The sequence below is a fragment of the Anoplopoma fimbria genome, chromosome 11 (assembly GCF_027596085.1).
Source record: "Anoplopoma fimbria isolate UVic2021 breed Golden Eagle Sablefish chromosome 11, Afim_UVic_2022, whole genome shotgun sequence".
In the NCBI taxonomy this organism is placed as follows: Eukaryota; Metazoa; Chordata; class Actinopteri; order Perciformes; family Anoplopomatidae; genus Anoplopoma; species Anoplopoma fimbria.
Window position 1 is genome coordinate 13,496,232 of NC_072459.1, and position 10,515 is coordinate 13,506,746.

Sequence of the window (10,515 nt, forward strand, 5' to 3'; positions counted from 1 at the left end):
TTTCTTTTTTTAGTTAAGACTAGTATTTATTTTTGATTGGAGAAGACATGCAAGTGTTCATACCTCGTTGTTCATCAATACCTGAGATACTTATATAGTAAATGTGTTTGAAGTAAATTTATGTTGTTTTTCAGCATGAAATCGAAAATACTTTACTAAAATATGTTAAATGGCAGTTTCAAAATAATTAAATGGAATAATTGTGTCTATCTCGCTGATACAGAGTGGCTTTTACTACCACAGCTGAATCACAAAATAATGAGGTGACAGCATGCGAATATTGACGAGTCAACCTCCAGGGCTGCACTAAACCATAAATTTGAAAACATTTCATCCAATACATTCCATATGAAAAAAAGCCAGGGCATTAAGTTCTGCGTAATAAAACAGCACGCTTCTGTATACTCTAACAGTGTTAAATTGAACTGCAATAACCGCAGCCTACATTTTATGTTTCAAGGTGAACTGAAAATGAATGCCAAACATCTGGTAAAAGGAGCAGGTGGTGCTGCGAAGGGTCGAGAAGCACAAACAGGGAAGGAGACAAAAATTATATAAGAGGAATTCTAAGAGCATTTACTTTTGAGTGGAGAAATGAGGCTTCACAATTACTGTTGCATGTCAGGCTCCAATCTGTTTTAATCCTGTTAGTCGCACCGCTCCTCTAACGTGCTTTCTGCAGAGAAATGTTCCGACACAAGGCATACAGTGAAACACTTCTCACATGAAGGTCTCAACCTACAAACCTTTCATTGCATGTTTGCTGTTATTTACTCCAGAAAAGTATTCTGAAGCCAGACTGATATTCTCTGCAGTATGAAGGGCACGTTGGCAGAAATACAACAGCCCCCTGTGCTGTTATTTTATTCCTTTCATTTATAAGACTTGTGAGGGTGCATCCATTTTTCGCAGAGTCTGTGGTGGACACAGAAGACATACAATAAAATAGGAGCTTCCACTTCCCCACGTAACCATAGTGATCCTTTTCATCATGGATGACCTTTCTATCAATAAAGTGCTGTGTTGATGAGTTCATACAGTACATGGGAGTGGATGACATTTAAAGCACAATACAATACCCAACAGTACTGCGCATCAACAGCATCAGCTGGAAGAGTGCAGTATTAAATGGGGCAGAGAAAATAAAAGTTGTGGATGATACAAGAATGTGGATACAGTATAGATGTAATTGGTTAAAAGAAACCTATAAATGGGGAGTAATTAGTAAACTGCAGTTACACATAAATATACTAGTGTTTACTACTATTATACTATTGAGGCGAGAGTGGAAGACTGTTGATCTTGCTGCTCCAAGATTAGATTTGCCACTGCATCATCTCTCTGCTCTCCAACTGTCTAAACAAAAATATAATAGGACTACCCAGTCAGCTGCTGAGAAAACAGCCAAGCCTATCCTGATTGTGCAGCCAATTATAAAACAGGGCAGCAGGTTACTTATTGTGAAAAAGAAGTCTAGAGCTGACAGTTTCACCAATACACAAAGGTGTTTAAGGCATAACTGCTTAAAATGGACATACACTTCCAAGGCGACACAGTTTTTTACAAGCAGGGAAGTAAATAATGAATGCACACAGATAATGCAATCTGTGAGATCAAACCGTGAAAAATAAAGTCAACGGACAAGGTAGACGCATTAATGTGAGAAATATGAAACAAACTTCTATCCATTCATGTCCATATTCTACCTACTTAGTACCTGCATCAAAATGGGCTCTAAATTAGGCTCAAAATAAACACGATAAAATTAAATACATTTTTTATCCATTTGAACTCGTTGCAGTAAAAAAAATAATAAGAAAAAAAGAAATATATAAGTTATGCCACTCTTTCCTTCAGTACATTTTTCTTACAAATTCATAGATTGTGAGAGAGAAATAAGGAAAAGAATGCTCCGCTATTACCAAGCCATGCAGAAAAAAGCCACAAGTTTTGTTGACAACTTTTTGCATCAAAAAATCAATTACTGCAAGTGTTTGCTGCCAGCAGCATAACAGTTGCCCCCAGCGCTTGTGAGGCAAAGATTAGCTCCGTGAGCACCAGTGAGTGTGCTGTTGTGCCAACTAATACTCAGAGCCAAGGGCCAGCAAGTGAAGTGATAATAACGATAAAGATCGGGGGCATGACGAACAGCATTAAATCATTATGGGTGGCCCCATTTGAGTATTGTAGCATCGTATCCGTGTCAGGATAGATCATCTCCAGCAAAGGCCTACTTGTCAGTGCACAACCCTCTTCTTTGCTCAAGATCATCCTGAGGGTAAGAGGAAATTTCTTGGGGAAAATGGCAAAGGTTGTGATTCAGGGGGCCTAAAATCACTAAGCTGGTTCACACAGTGTGTAAATCTCTCAAAGCTCAGATTCACATAGTGGAGATGTGTCTGCAAAAATGTCCAGTACAACAGACTGCAGGCTTGTTTGTACATCACAGCTCTTGCTAGGGGTTTTAAATAGAATGGCTCTTAGGCATAAGGTTGTATAAATGCATGCAAATTCTGAATTCTTGAAAATATCACACGATTCGGATATATGAAGATATTAAGTGAAATGGCAAATTGGTTTGTATCCTATAAAAAATGTACAAAGGCTCTATTTACTATATGAGTTAGTATTCTAAGCACTGTCAACTGAATGGACAAATTAAAAGTGTGGCGTAAAACTCAATATGATGCAACAACAAAATTGTTGCCATTATGAGATAGCGATGATTAGTTATTGGTTTTGTGCCACTGAGCACCTGATTTATGTCCAAACCTAAACAGACAATACAAAACCGTAAGTGAAGCATGAAATACTAAATGTGCAGCTTAAAGTTCTGCAAGATTTTATGATCACTACGCTTAAAAAACAACAACAAACAAACAAATTGCAGTGACTAAAATATCTATACTGAACTAAATGAGCAAAGTGAAACAAGATTTTGCAAAGTAGACAGCCAGAAAGATGAGAAGTGTGAAATGTGTATATGGATCTGTCAAAAAGATGCTTCTATGAAAAGGCAGGTGGATAATTTGTAGACAAATCACAAGAAAGATCTCAGTGGATGGAAGAGGACGTTAAATGTCTCTGATAAGAAGGGGAGTATGATAATGTATGAAATTAATTTGGCATCTAGAAACAGGTGTACAGTCAAACACACCCTGTAAAGCAGATTACAATGATTTGCAATTAGAAATTCAGTTCATGCGTATCCAAGTTCTTGTCGCCAAGACATAAGCAATCTTTTTCGACTTAGTTCCCTACAATTGCAGAGAAAAGTTGATAATAAATATCTATTCTGGGCAAACAGCATGGTGTAACCCACAAGATAGCTCTGTATTGCATGGTATAAATTAGTAATGTAAAAGTTTAAAGCAAAGTTGTTTTTCATGCTTGGTCAAACATGTGAGAAACTGCAACTAGTTTACCTTAAAAGGCCCTCAGCCATTTCTTCACTTAAATTTTTCATTGGTGTAGGGGTCAGTGCCAGTGGTGACTCAATGCAGAGTTGTACTGGGTCCCTTGGGGAAAAGAAAGAACCAACTTTTGAATTAAAGCTGGCCTGAATAATAAGCAACCAATACAGATTTTTTTATTAGGAGGATGTATTAACCTACAGAAATCTCTCAGCGTGAGCAGCCTGCATTAATGCAGAGCAGAAAAGGAACAACAGACCACAGAGCGGCACCGGAGGCTTGATTTACTTAAAGTGACTATGAGCATGCATTCTCACATGCACACTAACTGATTGAGGGCAGGTATGGCAGCGATGGAACTGGTTTGATAGAGTGCACAGGGTCGAGCTTCATATGCAGGAACAGAGACAGAGGCAGAGACAGCAACTCAAGTATTAATAAGGAAACGCAGTTCCCACTTTAATCAGGCTACCATCCTCGGGACACAGGGTTTGTTTTGATGGAAATACAATGAGCCGTGTGTGGAGCAGGTCCTGAGATACTCCTCTTTGAATCAGTTTTGGAGTACTTGCAAAGTACATTCCCCTTCAATACATATCTTAGACAGCAAGGCTCACAATTGGTCCCGCTCTTGTTTCATATGTTTGCTAATTCACTGTTTCCTTCGCTGCACCTTTCTCCATCAGCTCCCTCATTAATAACCCTCAGCAACACTTGGAATAACACCTCCTCACTTCCAGATTTAACAACAAACTAACTTTTTCGCTACTCCCTGCCCCTTGACGGAGACACAGAAACCCTCTGAACAGTGCTTTGAACGTTTGTTTCCTCATGATTAAACATCAATTGCACATAACCCCCCCACATTTTACATTCATGTTTGAACTAAAATAAAGGTGCGAAGGTGCCGGGGCTGTGGAGATGGAACAGCGGGTTAGCGAGAGAGGAGGTAATTTTACTCCACTTAACTCCTCGGAGAAGCATGCTCATTAATTGGCTCTTTAATTGTGTTTTGAGCTTTCATTGATTCAGCACTCGCATCCCTAATCTCATTAGGTGGTGTTTTGTGAAGGACAGTAACGTAGGATCATTCAGGGCTGCAACCATGGTTGATTCAGTTTATTACCCCAATGTCCTGATGTTGCACACCTCGCTGAGGCAGTAAAGATTTACCATGACATATGAACTGCAGGTTCTACTGAGTCCCTCTCCTTTTTCTGTTATTATGGTGGGACGGTGCTGCAGAAAAAGGATGACGTTTAGCTCAGGTGTGTTGGAAGAGAAGAGGGGTCAGGATACTAAAATGCAAACATCACAATACAGCTGCAAGCAGTTATGATGAGAAACAGGAGTCGGTATTACTGAAAATTATTTTTAGAGTTAGAATATATTTTTTGGCCCCCACAATGCTGCAGGATGTTATAAGATGTGCAGAAATCTATGCATTGGAAGTGGATACAATAAAGATTTGGACAAGAAATGGGGTTGTCAATCAAAACTTTATCATCCCTCACAGCAGTTTTTACCATTTGAGCATTTTATGGTTTCTCCTATGCGGCTGAATGCAGCCAAAAGCAAAAGCAGGATCCCTTGTCATGTCGACCAAATTCAGTTACAAAAATGTAATGTGTTGAGAGAGAGCAGGTTTGAGTATTGTATAAGTTCAGCCAATTAGAATGTATAGACAGTGAGAAGTAGTGACAATAAGTTTGACACATTTTCAACAAGAAATACATTTGCGATGGGGCCATGTACTGGAAAAGTTTTTGAAAAGTTTCACTAGAAAAATGAATGGGATGCAGTAAATGGTCCCTTCCACAAAACGCTGACAACCAATCTTAAAACCATTTTTGGCCTGTCGAGATTTGCTCTGAGTCTGTGCCAAATTTCATGAGGACTGGGCAAAAATTGAACAGGTTCAAAAAATGTTTTAAGGGAGAAAAACTAGAATAATGGAAATGAGTGTGATAGATGTGTTGCATTGGCTTAGATGTGAAATTAATTATTATAGCGCTCAGTCAGACCAATGGGGTACTACAGTATGAACTTTTTGTTTGAAGGCCCAAAAGTAATGACATAAATTAATAAAACTCTTGTAAATCAACTTGGTCATTGGTGTTGATGAAAATGCGACAACACATAATCTAAAAGAGTATTTATTTTTATGAGGAATCAACTCACACCCCTGTCAGCCCTTCCTGCTCTACTGACTCACACCTTTCTGTGAATGCATTCATTGCAAAAAGAGCGAATCTACTTAAATTGGCATCAGTCACACTTCCTACACCTACCACTTAGTGATTTGGCCTTTGTCCTTCTTCTTATTGTATTTCAGCCTGGACCATTTTCTTGAGAGTTAATTACACCGTTTGCATAAAGTAAGCAGATAAAGTTTTTCTTTCTTTTGTGGATGCTCCCTTTTCATCCATAATAGCACGAATAAAAGCAGAAACATGTGGGACATCCACACAAACCTCAAATTCAGATAGTCAAACAGTATAGGCTAACTTACATGAGAAAAGTGGCGAGTAGCGACTGCCTGGCTTAGCGAAAATTTGATTTATCGCCTGTGATGGACAATTGGCAACCCATGAGATTTATCATGCAAGTGAGACAACATCATTCTTGACATTCCCCCTGAAGCATATATTACAAGGATAATATGCAAGGTGAGATATTCCCCATCGACTGATGGTATAATCCTGCTATGATGAGGACAATCAAGCTCGTACACCTTGAGGCAGAAGACTAGAATCTAGAGAATCAGCTCTGCATTTTAGATCATTGTCTTTATAACAGCGGTACTTCCCAAGTTTAAACTGTTTGAATGGAATCACCACAACGAGTGAATGCGCTCATTGCAGCAAAGTACATCTTAAGGAACCCCCTAAGGGTCACAATGTTATTTTTTAGATTGAACTATATTTGTGTTGCGTCAAAATAGACTTTGTGTTCCCTAATCCATAGGAGAAGTAAGTGTGTTGGTCCAGGTGAAGGCCAATACACTGCCAGCTAAGGGAAAACGCTCTGCAAATAAAACCGAAAGGAGAGATGATGTGACACTTCACATTAGGCATTTATTGCTCATTACGCCTTTCAAAAGGCCATGCTTCAACAATACAGCCACTGGCTGTGAGCACAGCTGCTCTGCCTGCTGCGGCCTTGGCGGCTTTAGATGCGGTTACTGCTCGGACTACAGCTGCATTTCAGGTTCAATCTACTGTGCCATGGATATGATTAGCATAGCTGTAATGTGGCTACTTCTCACTGCTCTTATTAACATGGGTCAAGAAAGCATCGCTAAGCCACATGGGAGTTGAACCTGTGGTGCTTATATCAGATATGACAGTGTTGTTTGGGTTCAGGAGTAGCTTCCATTCAACGCTCAGCCAATTCACTACACACACACAACCCATTATAAACAAATGTCAAAGTGTCAAAGCTATAATAATTATAACCAAAGATTGACTACAGACAAAATGACATTGACAGCAAAGGCCAAAGTTATGTCATCCCATGGCTATAATCAAAGCTGCCGTATGGCCTGTCTCAATCAGCCTCGACAGCAGTCAGTGAGAGAGCTAGGTTAACTAGAACCACCAGTCATATATCTACTGTGGCTGCAATGACTTGCACCTGAGCCGGCCTCATACATAATACTTTATCATAATACAGCTCAGACTTTCTCTATAGATCAGAGGAAATTATCACGAGTGACGGCAAAACCTTAAAACGAGGAAAAGAAAACAAAAAATTATTCCTACTGCAACCTTTTGGAGGGTTCATAATATCTGTTCAACTTCTGTTATTGTTAATTGGAAATTCCTACTTTAACGTTAGCCAATAGCACAGCTTTAATTTTGTAAAGGAGCAGGTGATAAAAGGTAAGCTAGCTCATTCTTTTCAAGGGTGGTGTGACCTCAACCTTATGCTGGGCTATGAAAGAGCCTCTACGTCCCATACGTTACAAATCTTCAGTGATATGTACATACCTCCCAGTGGATCTAGTTTCCCACTCCAAGATCAACAGCAGCTCTTTTCCGACAGTTTGTTTTAATCCACCTGCACATTAACAAGCAAACACATTGTCACAAAGTGCAATGAAAGTAACCTTTGATTCGTTGGACTATTTAAGCCCAGCGTCAGCGTGTACATTACATTACATTACATTACAGTCATTTAGCAGACGCTTTTATCCAAAGCGACTTACAGGAAGTGTATTCAACATAGGTATTCAAGAGAACTACTAGTCACCAGAAGTCATAAGTGCATCTCCTTTCTTAAACAAGCATCTTAAAGCATAAGCCAGAGCAAAAGTATAGTGCAGAGGCAATTTACTACGAAAACAATAATAGCAACAGACTAATACGAATATAATAAGTGCTACAAACTACTACGAATAATACATGACTTCATTGTTTTGCTTTTGGACAGTGGAATGAGATATTTCTAGAAACAGCACAGATCAACTTAAGAAACACAGATCTAAAAGCGGTTATAAATGACTAACTATTACAAACAAATGACTTCACTTGATATTTTTTCCCTTTTTAAACATGTGTTAAGTACTGCTTCCCCTGCTTAAATGGAGAGTGTTCCCAGACTGGGACTACAACTACAAAGTAACTCACACACAGATAATGGACTGTTGGTTGATCAGTTTGATCTGCTGTATTTGTAATCCTGAACAATGCAGAATACAATTTTATCCAGAACAGACGTTTCTAAAATTCTCAATGACGGTTCCAGTTTGTTTGTATATATCAAAGGTTCCAGGCTAATATTTAAACTTAGTAGAACATGATGGACGTGTTTATAAAAATAGTTTTCCGGCAGGTTGTCGGCAACTGAACACTCCCAGTATTAGAGATGCATGGCGGATCACGAGCGGCAACAGAATACAAGCAACTTCAAATGAGGCGATCTGATAAAAAAGTTCAGGCAAGTGAAGTGAAGTGAGGGGATGGGAGACAGATAGAGTGACAGACAAAGTGAAATCCAGGCTAGGTGAGAAGACTGTCAGATCACAGGACTTCTCTACTGTATGTCAGTAAGACAAGATGCTGTTCTCTCCCCAAGAAGATCAAAGAGATGAGGGGGCTCTCAGAAGAGAGAGAAAGACAGAGAAAGACAGAGAGAGAGAGACCTCTTCCCTTTTCCTATGTCCTTTCTCTATTCTGCGACGAAATGAGGAAGATTTCAATAGAGAAAAAAGGGCTCTGTCATGGGAATGGCAACTGGAGGGTGATCATTTTACAGACCTGAAGTGCTACATATGTGACTAAAACACAAGCTTATCGCACCAAAATCAAAGGGTCCAATCTTTGAATGATAGTCTTGCTCTGTAGGTGGACTGCACAGGTTTGGTACTGTGGATATTCTCAACCTTTAAAACTGACTTATACTGTAGTAATGATTAATCACATTTTTGTTTTTCTTTATCAGGTATACCAAATCGCCCCTTCCCGACTGCATGCCCTCCTACTTTCCGCGCCCCTGCTCGGACCACATCCATTTTCCATTCTTCATTTTGATCTTAACTATGAACCTGTAAAGTTTTGTGATTGCATCTTGCACGGTTACATTGTTATCCCGTTCACCAAAATCTGTCCACAGACAGACACAAAGAAAACAAATTCAGTTAAATTCTAACCATGTGTACTTTTAATTTCCATCATACATCAAAAACTAGATCTCTTTGGTTGAAGATTAAGTTGCAGTCTATAAATAATGATGTCATTGAATGTGTACAGGTTGTCCAGGGTCAATATGTCTTGTGCATATCTCCCTCAGCAATGATATCAATTGTTCCTTTTTAAGTTATTCAGCATTGCTGAATGTTTTCTATGTAACATCTGCCTCTGTATTTGCTTCATGTAGTATTCATCTGCTTGTTTGTAACATTATTGATGCGTTGCTCTTAATGGAAGCGTGGGCAGGGGTTTGATTACATTTTTTTTATCTCTCACACTGTATCATCAGTGCAGAAGTAAAAGTATTACTGTTAATACAATTCATGATAACTTAATTACAACTTTTTGCAACCTCCCTCACTTCAATTGATTTAATCTTTAATGGTGGCTCAGGTATCTTATGAAGCAAACTTTGAATACTGCATCTCTCTCTCACTTATTGTTTTTATCTCTCTCTCCGCCCACTGAGTGTGCTGCATTTTGCTCCAGGTTGAGACATGTGTGAATTCACATTCCTCCCATAAAGCTGTTGCATAATTCATGCCTAAATAATATAGATTCTGTTTTAAATGTTGCATACATCTTCATCATGCCCACATATTCATAAAATGATTTCACCATACCTCACAGATAAATTAATTAAAACATGTTGAGGCTGGGCATTTAATAAGAGTTTAGGTATTAATATATGTGGGAAAGCACAAGAGCCTCAAAGTAAAATCCCTGGAGAGAGAAACCCATGAGGCTCGGTTTGTATTGCTGTGATTATTTTTCTTCAACTTGCATTAGGAAAAAGAATCCCACTACTAGTCTTCTGGGTGTGCAGGGGCACCAAAATACCTATTTAATAAATATGAAGAAGCATTAGAAAGTATACACTGGGGAAATGCAGCCTTTTGTAGCCTTCACTGCAACGCGACAGGGCCCCACCCGTCACCTCCTGAGCAATACAAAGTAAAGGTAATTAAAAACAGTCGCCTCAGCCCAGCCCGACCATAAACATCGCAGGCTGCATGCACCGCGGTACATTTATATGCAAATTGGAGCTTTACCGATCCAGTTATTAAATTAATTTCCCCAAAACAAGTGGCAGGAGCTGCTGAGGTAGTCAATGGGTTTTCCCTCTATCCGCGCATATTAATGAGCCATTATCAATTTTACATTCATCACAGCAGGGAAATGGAAGGGACAGCGCACACTGGCACCTCCACCCCTGTGGCAGGCCACCTCGCTCTGCAGTCACAGCCGCTACAAGGTCGTCCATCACCAGAGCAGAGGGACGCAGGGGGACCAGGATCTCCATATCATCTTGCTGCGCCCCCCTTTCCCTCACCAGCCCAATCTCATCTGTCTGTTGCTTCATGCAGCTACACTCTGAGAGGACATGATCAAGTTGTTGCAGTGACAGC